General features: G+C 35.6%; 1 long non-coding RNA gene across 1 annotated transcript; it reads right to left on the bottom strand.

The window, feature by feature from the left end:
* Positions 1-2,652: 2,652 nt before the first annotated feature.
* LOC129246081 (uncharacterized) lies at positions 2,653-3,422 on the bottom strand. The gene is made up of 3 exons (XR_008582440.1): positions 3,263-3,422; positions 3,014-3,135; positions 2,653-2,729 (listed from the first exon to the last, which is right to left on the bottom strand). It is a non-coding gene; the product is annotated as an uncharacterized LOC129246081 (long non-coding RNA).
* Between the last annotated feature and the right edge of the window lie 7,176 nt (positions 3,423-10,598).

Raw genomic sequence — 10,598 nt, 5'->3', positions numbered from 1 at the left:
TAAGGAAATTAAAGATTTTTATTCGAAGATCGGCTTACAGTTAATTAAAATATTTTGTTTTAAACCGCAGTATATTATTTACTAATTTAATATTAATTACGGTTCTGGCCAAATAAATGTTAAATATTTTCTGAAGGTTCAATTTTAATTAATAGAATAAGTATCGAAAGGAAAATCGGAGACAATAAAAAGCCAACTTACTACAATAATTATAAAGTTAATTGTAAATCCAGATATATATCCCAGATTCAAATCTGCAAGGTCTTCCTTTTCTTGTATCTGAGCGATTTAGATATAATAAATAATAAAAGTGTTAATAAATAATAATAGAATAAATAAAATCAGATAACAAGTGTAACCTTTGACGGAACTCAATGTTAAACGAGTATACCCCGCTTGTGTTTGACTACCATTAAGTCGCACCGGGACTCAAAACCTACTGTGGGCATGAAACACCAAATGACGGAAAATGTTTTTCTAATAGCGGTCGAGCCTCAGAAGGCAATGGCTAGCCTCCCAGTGTATATATGCCAAGAAAATTCTCCTCATAAAAACCATCAGCCGTTTATTTGAAAAACACATCAAAAGCTGTACCACAAATTTTAGGAATTGCATATACATAAGTATGTTATAAATACCGTATTCCTTATCCCTTTAAAAAAATCGTTATTACGTGATATAAAGGGTGAATTTTTAGCTATTATCTTTTTAAACAGTTGGTTCAAACAGCTGACGCACGTTTCGTGTTTTGTTTCACTGTCAAACATCTTCAGTTTGGTCTATAATTTAACCATGAATCGTCTTACAAACGAACAACGCTTGCAAATCATTGAATTTTATTATAAAAATGTGTGTTCTGTTAAGAAAGTCGAAAAATTGTGTTCAGCGACGAAGCTCATTTTTGGATCAATGGGTACGTAAATAAGCAGAATTGTCGATTTTGGAGTGAAGATCAGCCAGAAGAATTGCAAGAGCTACCAATGTATCCAGAGAAGGTCACTGTTTGGTGCGGTTTATGGGCTGGAGGTATCATTGGACCGTACTTCTTCAAAATGCTGCGAATCGTAACGTAACTATGAATGGTGAGCGCTACCGTGAAATGATAGCGAACTTTTTTTTTTGCCGAAAATGCAAGACCTTGATTCGCATGACATGTGGTTTCAGCAAGATGGTGCCACATGTCACACAGCACGCGTAACAATGGACTTGTTGAGAGGCGAGTTCGGTGAACATTTTATTTCACGTTCGGCACCTGTCAATTGACCACCCAGATCGTGCGATATAACGTCTTTAGATTATTTTTTGTGGGGCTATGTTAAAGCTCATGTCTATTCAGACAAGCCTGCTTCAATTAACGCATTGGAAGACAACATTAAACCATTTATATGTGAGATACCGGCCGAAACATTGGAGAGAGTATGCCAAAATTGAACTAAGCGGATGGACCATTTGATGCGCAGTCGCGGTCAACATTTGCATGAAATACTCTTCAAACATTAAATTATATGGAATGTACTATCGATTTAAATAAAAATTGCATGCATTTTTCTGAATTTGACGTGTGTTTTTTTGAAAAACTTTCCTATAGCTCTTAAAAAATCACCCTTTAGCTCTGATTATTGTCTAATTTGACTGACTTTAAAATCATGCTTCGATAAGATGAGAAGTAATGCGTATATCAAGTTTAGTTAAGCTGAGTATAGAGAATTTTGTAAGATACTATATATATATTTTATTTTACTCAATCACATGTATTCAATATGAAATGGAACTATTAAATATCAAAATCATTTAATACTGTCAGAACGCCATATTTTATACTATTATTCAATAAAATTGTTTCTGTTTGTATCGGAAATATTCCATAGCTTCTTTCGCATTGATCTCTTTTCAAGTCGCAATCTCGGGGAATATTAATGATCCTTCAACTTTTAAAGGATCTCATATGATTGTCGAAAGGCAAAATCGCCATACTCGTTACTCGAAAAATCTGGTAAAGATGCTTGAAGCGAATTTTCGATATCTTTGTTGGCAATTCGTCAACGCCAAAATTGGAAATCGACATACGTAGTTATCCTTTTTCAAACTTAAAGCATTTTTAGTAAAATTACAATTTATAATACCACCGATTTTACTTGGTATGTTCTAATTTGCATGGTCAAACTGTGAAGCGAATTAACATACATATCAAAAATGTCAAGATTATCTACAGCACCAATCTGTGAAGCACCAAAATGAAGAAACAGTTTTTCAAATAGCGCTCGTCCCTCGGCAGGCAATGGCAAACCTCCGAGTATATTTTTGCCATGAAAAAGCTGCTCATAAAAAATGTCTGCCGTTAGGAGTCGGCTTAAAACTGTAGGCCCCTACATTTGTAGAACGACATTAAGAAGGACGCCAGAAACAGGAGGAGGAGCTTGGTCAAACACCCATAAGGGTGTAAGTGCCAATTATATATATATATATATATATTTGTCGACTTAATAATCTGAAATTATTTATTTTATGCAAATTTTCATTCTAGATTATTGTTTCGGTGTACCCGAAAGCAAATAGAATGAACAAAAATAAAGATATGGTTTTCTTAGCATATTCTATACGCATTACCACAGACATTTCTGTGTGTTTATTGGAGCACTCACCTTTCTTATGCCGAGGATTAAAGGTAAACGAGCGGGCAATAAAAATGTTATCAATTTTTTTAGTCCTCTTTTCCTACTCGTTCGCAGCTGAAAATTCATTAGAAGGGCAAAAAAAGTCACATAAACTCATGATGCTTTCTCTGTTAATTTTAAATTCCGACACAATTTTCATTCTTCAACATAATAGAGTTCAGTTGCGAAGAAAACGTTTTCAAACTGCACACGAAAACTATTCGATCACAAAATCTTTATACATTAGATAATCAAAGATCAAATAAAATTTCCATTCGCAATTTGTCACAATTGAAGTATTCACCACTGGAATCGCCAGCCACTATGATCTTGTCAAACAACTACAATAAAGGCCTTACAAGTAATTCATTCTCATCCTTTCCCTCCTCCTCTCTGCCTATTGCAGACCCTGATTTGGTCGCCTGCTGGTGCTATAACTTTGTTTTTGTTGCGGTGTTATTTCTATTTGCTTGGGCGCCAACTGAAGAAACACCGAAAATCAAACAATAATAATTATTTTAATAAAACGGAAAACAACAAACAAATTCGATATGGTTTTTGTAGCTGAAATTCCGCACGCGGATGGGCGAGTAGCGAAAAATACGAACCGTATAATCGCAAATAGCCAGTGGCGAGCGGCTACAAGCAATCGAGCGAGCGGAAAGCAACGAAAAGCTACTATTAAAGGCTAAAGCTGGACGATAGTCGGCAAATGCAAGAAGCGCACACGAAATTCACATTTGCGACGCGCATGCGATAAACACTCGAAAATTGTTAAATTACTACTAACAAAAAATTAAATTCAATATTTTGCTTTAGACAAAAAGCAAAATGCAAACGCGCAAACGTTTCACAAATGAGCGGTGAGCAATGAGCGGATCGCCGTATGTAACATAGCCGCCGCCGTCACAACTCAGCGTTGAGCGTCTCCATTATATACACACACACACACTTGCTTGTTAATGTAGATGTGCACATACATATCCGTACATACTCGTATATATGTATATAAAATATACGTTCATACATACAAACAAGTTAAAATACAATAACTACAAACCCGTATACACAAGCGTAGACAGTCTCAGCGACCACATCTATGCGACCCCTCGTTTTGACCCTGCTTCGATAGTGATAGCCCACTTGTATTTTTGCTGCTGTTGTTAACTTTGTCGCTATTCACATTTACAACATACATACTATATAGCATTCTACTCATCCACAGATCAGCCGCGCTCGCCTTCAGTCATGTGGGGCATATCTGCGCTTGCTTGCTTCGCTTGCATTGAGGTTTATGCCCAGAGGACAACCACGCGGCAATGACGAGCAAATACACTTGTACTCGTACATACATAAATATATTCATAAACAAAGTTGTTAGATAGATGTCGGGTACTGGTGGGGACTCAGACGGTTGTATTTGAGCGAACGAATAGCTAACCGTAGCAAAATCGACAGACGCCAGTTTAGAGGCGGTTGCCGTCAAGTGCTTCCAACGCGAATAGCAAGCGACGCGACGATAGAGGTACAGACATTAGCCGAAACGATGCCTCACCAACGAACAAGCTCACACAAATGCACAGTGCAGCGTTTTAGAAAAAATAGACTTAAATCTGTAAAATACGAACGTAACTACCGAAAAAATGGGACTTCGGAAGTAGAGAATTATAGCAAATATGTAAAGCACACTCGGGTCAGAAAAGTTGCCTCTACTAGGTGCGATCCAGTATGCCTACAGCCATTAGATACCTCTTGGCAATTAGATACCGCTGCTGAGACGGTAAAGTTCACTTTTATAAGTGTTATGAAGTATAGTCAAAGCTCATTTTGTTCTAACAATTAGCATTCAAGCTGTACATATACATGTATATAATATATTTAGGGTCGAAGTATACTTAGGTTCCTCATAAAACCTAAGACTTTAACAGTCTAAAAAGTACCACGATATGCATCAATCTCTGAAAACTTCCTGAAAAATTTAATAGATTTAGTACAACAGATTTTTTGTGTAATGCTGCATACGTAATGCCATTAGCGTATACATATCGTAAAGAATTTTTCCCCTACTTAGCTACTATGTATGTTTTACGTTTAATGATTTTCCCCTTTAAATAAAAATAAAACAAAATATCGCATTCAAGTCCTTTCGGCGGCCGCCTTAATATTTATAACTGAAGCTTACATCTTTTGTTGAGCCTAGTTCTCCTCCAATTTGGGGCATGTCTCATGGACGGACCTGAAGTTTTATACCGCCTCTGAGCGCTAGATAGTTTTTCATGTGGGGTTTTTTCAAGGCATTAATACACTCGGAGTTTCGCCATTACTTGCCGAGGGGGACCGCTTTTAGAAAAAAAATTCGGCTGCGCCGGTCCTTTGACATGCAATTGTTTTCTTCTTATTAATACAGAAAATTTTCCATGGATGTAAATATAGCTAATTATTTTTTTAGAAATAGTTTGAGGCCTCATTAAAAAATATGTAAGTCCAAACGATCTGAATATACAACAGCCCACTGTCTTTGGATTATTCAACAAACCAGCCCAACCGGCAGCAACAATTTCCAGAGCAGCCAAGCCACTAGTCAACTATTCAACTACGTAAAAGTACAAAGAAACGACGAGCGATGGACACCATTTTTTATTTTTTATATATTGTAAAGTGTTTAGTTAATTTTTATAATTTTTGTTTTCATTTTTTCCACTCTGAAGTCAGTGCCATGTTTTCTACATTCGTATTTTCTCTGCTTTGTGTGCGGTCGAAACATGGAACAGCATCTTAAAAATAGAAAATGGCAACAACACTGCAAACTGGCAATCACACATGCATATGTATATGTAAGCAGCATATTTGCATAGTTTTCAGACCGACGTACCAAACAGTGAAGAGCGAGTGCGCCATTCAGCATTTGGACTGCAGCAGTACGAGCAAAAAATAAAACCAAATAAACTAGAAACCTGATGGTGGTGAAAAAGTGTCTTCTGCAACTTAAAATACTTTGCAAATTCATTTCTTTTTCTGATTTTTTCTCTGTATTTTTACTCCTCTTCTGCATAGCAAATTATCTGATGCACCAAGGAAGCCATAATTCATACCTAAATCCATTTTCCAAATCAAACCGCAACAAACCGATTCGCAATTACAATTAAACTACCAAAAACTAACAGTGATAAAATATAATAACAAAAACAACAATTCTGGAATATATCACCGCCAAACGAAACCAGAATCTCTGAGCTAAACAGAAAAACAGAAACAAATAGTAACGAAAAGAAACGAAAAAAAAAACGAAAAAAAAGGAAGCAAAATATAAAAAAATATTAAATTATTTTATGTCTTAATGCTATCATTTTTATTAATCAAACATTAAATGAATAAATAAAATTTTATGCTTCATCTTTGAATAAGTAAGTATAACAATTTACTATTTATTTGATCTTCAGCGACAGTGCCAACTTATGTTAATTATTATTTAATCGCCTTTTTATTAATTCAACTGACAAATTGTGGGCAATATTTTTCAGATAACGAACGCAAATTGATCGTAATGATGATTCATTGCGTTATTTAAAGCATTTAGGAAGTACAAGTAAAGGAATTGATTTTTCTTTGATAATAGCGATAATCTGAAATTGGAAGCAAACTGGAAAGGCAAGAAATATTCGGCTCTCACCAATATCTTTATGCCGGTTCGTTTGTAGAAAAACGCTCCACGTCACATCACTCCCACACAGTTTAAAGTTTTGTTTGTTAAAATCGAAAAAATAAGACTAGCGTCAATTACTCAATTACGCAAAAACTGACTGTAAGGAAGAAGATTCCCCTTATCAGTCAACATTATTAGAAGTACCGATATTCGATCACTTTGGTGCCTCAAAAAATGTAAACATAAAATAAAGGGTTTGGCATTCAAAATACTGTTTCGTACTCTGATAAAAAAATATGTTGAACGACGATTAGATTGTACATTAGCCGTACACTGCACGCCCCTGCTGACTATGTATGTATGTACAAAGCACTGTAAGTATAACTGTGCAGTTCATTGATGGTAAATATGCTGTACGTGAGTAGATCTACGAGTACCTAAACACACATTTACGTACGCGTGTTAGAGAAGGTTATATTTTTCACTTAATTCCCTACTTAGGTACTTGTTTGGCGTGTCTTAAAGTAAAAAAAAAAAAAATAAATAACATTTACTGAAAGTGGCAAGAACAAGGAAAACTGGAAAAAACTGAAGGCGAGACAAAAAATACGTACACTTAATTAGAAAAAATTTTGCAATCGTAAAAAATACTTGCAACTGTGTAATTAAACCGCATCTAAAAGTCCAAATGGCCAAGCGGCCAACATAAGCGCATAAAAATAATTGTCAGTGGTTTTGCCACTATTTAAAGCATTTTATGATTACACCGTTTCACCTTCATGCCGCCGATCCATTCAGTAATAGTTACGCGCAACTCTCAACTCACTGTTGGCCTCCATCGTGGTGCCATAGCTACCATGATCGTTGTCTATCTCGAGCTTAGCTCGCCATTGTTGCCGAACAGGTTTTTTCGATTACAACTCCTGCGGCAACACGCAAAGTCATATACTAAGTAAGCGCAACTCGACCAACTAACTACTCCTAATAGCAAACCTCTATCCGGGCAGGCAAACTAACTGATCTGCCAATAATAACAAGTGGCACACCAAATATGAACATACTCGTTTGCGAGTTCGTATGTATGTAGGTATGCACATATAGTATGTCTGAATTGCTCAGCCGCCCATGCGAAAATAGTGTTCGAGTATGTAGCAGGCAAGCTGTTAGACGAATACGAGTATGAATAGATAGATACGCACAATAGGTGTGCCGAGGGAACGATTGGCCGATTGCGACTTCTTGCGGCCGCTTTACAGTTTCACGTTTTTATTTTTCCTTCGTCGCTATCATATTTTTTATTGCAGCTTGGTACTACACATGAGCTATCTTTTGCGAATTCAAGCCACATTCTCCGTTCGCCCCTATCTAAATAGTTCCGTGGCTTATTGCCTTGATTACTTGCCGCATTTTTGAATTGCATTCACATCTGCACAGGTCGGTATTTACATGCATACCAACATATATAACAACTCCAAAAGAGCGGCAGAAGCATAGATATGACCACGCTGATCATAAACTTAAAAAATGGTGTGAAAGCGTATATTTTTCATAAGTAAGCAATTTCGAATTCAAATAAGAAAATGATAACTGTAACATGCCTATAATTGTATAATTTTAGCGGGCCACTTGATAAAATTTCGGTGGTTCCTGTTCTGTTTTCCAAACCATAGCTGTAACGGCTTGTTGACTACGTTAAGTTATTCCTCTGATTTAGCAGATCTGAAATGATTTTGATTCTACTCGTTTTGCTTATAAGCACACAGATAATTGCATAGGGGCATAACCGTATTTGTTGGTTCTATATATGATAGTTAGTAGGTATTTCATGAGTGACGCCTAGATGTCAGTAGCGAATAATTTCTAGACGGTACCTAATTGATGTCACCTTTAACATTTGTCAAGTAAACAGACAATGGTGAGCGTGTCCATGATGACATTTAAAATATATATATCATAGGTAATTGGTAAGCGTCGTATTTTGAATACAAATAGTGAAAGCTGAAGAAATCTAAATTTGAACAAGTTTTATTTTAAAACAATAGAAATATTTTAATTTGAAAATTAAACAGCAACAGAAATTAGCTGGCCTAATTTTTAAGAGACCGAATTTCGGGCCTAAAATTTATTTTGTATAACTTTTTATTTTTTTTTTTGCATTTAACACACTCTTTCTTATATCTATCAAAACCATTTTAAGTCAGCAGTTTCGTTGATGTTAAATTGATGCATAGATTCAATGATGATTTGTCTTCAAATGTAGATTATCAAGATAGTTCAAAGTCTCAAAGCTATTTTGAGTTCAAAACCAATGAATCTCAGCCGTTCAGATACATAAAAATTTAGAAAAGAAATTGCTCAGTCTTGATTTTGACTTATGTGAACCATTCTTAAGTACGTGCCACTTCTGTTATCATATTTTTCTTATTCATATTTGTATGTAAGAGTATAGTTTTAAAGAATCTTTGTAACCGAAAATCTCATTTGTAATTGTATAAAGTATTTATAAAAAAGTTATGCCGCTCTCCAATTTTTTCAATTATGGATTAGAAACCAAAATGAGTTAGAAAAATATCATCAAATATTGTGCAAGGTGTCAGATAGTGAATTGATAATTAAAGAATTACTTTACGGCGCATGCTTTGCAATAATTAGCTAAACCCCGGCCCTTTCGACTTCCTTTTGAAATATTTTTTCTCATAAAAAGTTCTCTATGTTTATGTCTAAGTTTGGCAAATCCCTTAATTTAAGGAAAAATACCTTTTAAAGCCCTTTTCTATCCCTCTTTTATATTTTTCAATATCCTTCGACCTGACTACATTCCTCTTCGACGGTAAACTCGTGAGGATAAACTTAAGCAGTTTTAGCTTATTCACAATTAGATATGAAAGATAGGATCTTAGTAACCCATATTAAGGACTCATCACATTTATCGATACAACGCAAAGGATGTAGCAATATTTATTATTTTATATACTTGCCAGCATATAATAAATAAATTGCTTGGGACTAACTTATCTATAAAAGTATGTTTCAGGGAGAGATACACCTTTTTATTTCCAATGACCTTTTTTTCAACTTTTATCAGAAGAGAACTTGTTCTAAATATTTATTATTCTACTAGCTAGAGATCTCTAAAAGGCTTCCAACTACATATATGTTGTCGCTTTTAAAACAGTCGATGAGTTCGAGTTTTAAATGAGGCCTCGTTAAAGTCAACTGGTTTACTATTCCTACAAATTGTAACCTTGTTTTTCCTGGCGGATGTCAAATCATTTAAGCTATTAAAATACATAAGTGTTTGTTCAGCGCCTGTCAGAAGTACGGACGTAACCTAAAATTATAGATAACTCTATTAAACGTATTATGTATTCATTTCAAGTGTTAGATGACTTTTGTAGTTACAGACAAATTCGTTTGACACCCAGCATCCCCATCAACTGTGACTGGTCGACGCGGGAAAGTCTCAAATCAAATTAATTCAATAGCAAACAAATAAAATCGCACATTTTCAGCCCTGTATGTACTTTACAAATATTTATATAAATGAATAAATGTATAAGGTGCGTATCCACGTAGACGAATATGTTCTTTGCTCTGCGGGCATACTGTGCTTAAATATGTGCATCATACTTTAGCAGCATTTTTAATAGTGAATATTTTCTGCCAAGTACATTTTTGTATTTTTGTCGGAGTGTTTCGAGCGCTTATGCTAACATCATTGTGAGTGTGTATCAAATCGAGTGATGTCGCAGTTTTACGAACGCGCAAAAACGAACAAATTGCAGGGAGAATCGTAAATATTCCAAGCCACCGCAAAACTATTTGCTGCGGTGTTATTGGTGCTGCTAGTGATGTCGACGTTACCTACATCATTGGGAGACTGCACTGGACCGACCCAAGCGAGTGGGTTCTACAAGCGCATTGCAACTATAATTTTTCATCCGCCATAAATAATGTTAAGCGCCACGGCTGAAGGAAAAACATGCACAGTCCATTAACTTTTTCGTTGTTAGCCAACCGACGGACCGTCTGAACTAACAGTCTAGTCAAAGCGAACAACTGTGCGATATATGGCTGACTGATGGCAAAAGGATGACGATATATTTTAGCAGCAACGAAACTACATAAATGCAACGAAAGGAAGAATTACCCAACAAAATAATGTGCATCAATTCGTGTATCTGTCTGTAAGTATGCCAGTGGCACAGCTGCAGCTATGTAAGTAATTCAAGGGGGTTTTGTGATAGGAAAGGTATACTGTGTAAACATATAAGTAGAATTGTTGGTGTTTAGCTGCGCTC

This window comes from Anastrepha obliqua, chromosome 1 (assembly GCF_027943255.1).
Source record: "Anastrepha obliqua isolate idAnaObli1 chromosome 1, idAnaObli1_1.0, whole genome shotgun sequence".
Classification (NCBI taxonomy): Eukaryota; Metazoa; Arthropoda; class Insecta; order Diptera; family Tephritidae; genus Anastrepha; species Anastrepha obliqua.
This window is presented reverse-complemented; position numbering and strand designations above follow the sequence as displayed.